The sequence below is a fragment of the Notothenia coriiceps genome, unplaced genomic scaffold (genome assembly GCF_000735185.1).
Source record: "Notothenia coriiceps isolate Sejong01 unplaced genomic scaffold, NC01 NC01_scaffold00009193, whole genome shotgun sequence".
Classification (NCBI taxonomy): domain Eukaryota; kingdom Metazoa; phylum Chordata; class Actinopteri; order Perciformes; family Nototheniidae; genus Notothenia; species Notothenia coriiceps.
Genome location: NW_011341894.1, coordinates 314,955 through 316,084, shown reverse-complemented (window position 1 = coordinate 316,084; position 1,130 = coordinate 314,955). Strand labels below are relative to the sequence as shown.

The following is a 1,130-nucleotide window of genomic DNA, read 5'->3' as shown; positions in this document are numbered from 1 at the left end:
CAATTAAATATCGTCCGCCACAAAAGATCTCATAAAAAAAAATATATATTATTATTTTTATTTTTTTGGTGGTCTAATGGATAGTGAGGTGGGCTGACGATCGGAAGGTTGCGAGTTCAAACCCTGCCTGGAACACCATTACTAGTGTGCCCTTGAGTAAGGCACTTAGCCCTCGGTTACTCCAGGGAGAATGTCCCTGTAATCAGTCATTGTAAATTGCTTTGGAATAAGGCATCTGCTAAATGCCAAAATTGTAAATTATATTTTTGGGAGAATAAACCCCACAGATCCTCAGTTTCACTCATTAGCAACGCAACACAGAGCAACAAGAACGTTGTCTACAGTAGCCATGAACTTGCATGTGTGATCTTATTTGAGGGGGGGGGTGGATGCGTGGACCACCCGAATAGGTTAAGGGGCCTTTGACTTTCCTTGCCGGGGGGGTAATAGAATCAAATTCTCTGGGAAACACTGTACTCACAACATGGTAGGGCTGACAAGAGTTATGATTTGCAAATATTGGAACCTCTAACGACTTTCAAGCAGCACAAATATATCTTGGCGCTGCACTGATGAGTTTGAAGTCATAATGAGCCTATTCCTCTTCAAATACAGCGAACAACAAACCAGACCCGGCTCCACTCTTTGCTTTGGCCAGTGCAAACACAGGTGAGCGAGGCAGATAATGTGATTTACAACATTTAGTGTTCATCTACTGGAAGCATCATTTGTCAGCATCATCTGCTCTGTGTATCCTACAAACACAGGCTGTGGATAAGCACTCGTATCTCTGTGCTCAAATTAGCAAACACTAAAATCTGACATCTATGATTTATGCATCAACCGGAAACTGTATGTCCACTTTTCTCCTTTTAGACAAATATATTTAATTAAGCTTTATTGTTTGTAAGGAAGCAGGATCAAAGATAGCAAATCCAGCATATGCCATGCTACTCTTTTTAAGAAACCAAGACCCCAAGTGGATAAATAAGAATATCAGAGTTAATAGAACATTCTTTATTAAGGGGCAAGTCACTTTCCCTGAATGTCTACACTTTGTCCAATTCCTCCATTTGACCCCCCATTCTGTATGTTTGATGTCTTTATTCTTTGATTTGGGTTTGTTGGGG

At 40.6% G+C, this 1,130-nt stretch overlaps 1 protein-coding gene across 1 annotated transcript in view; it reads right to left on the bottom strand.

Moving 5' to 3' along the window:
• cwf19l2 (CWF19 like cell cycle control factor 2) overlaps positions 1–1,130 on the bottom strand; it is a 23,437-nt gene that overhangs the window by 21,379 nt on the left and 928 nt on the right. The window lies entirely within an intron of this gene.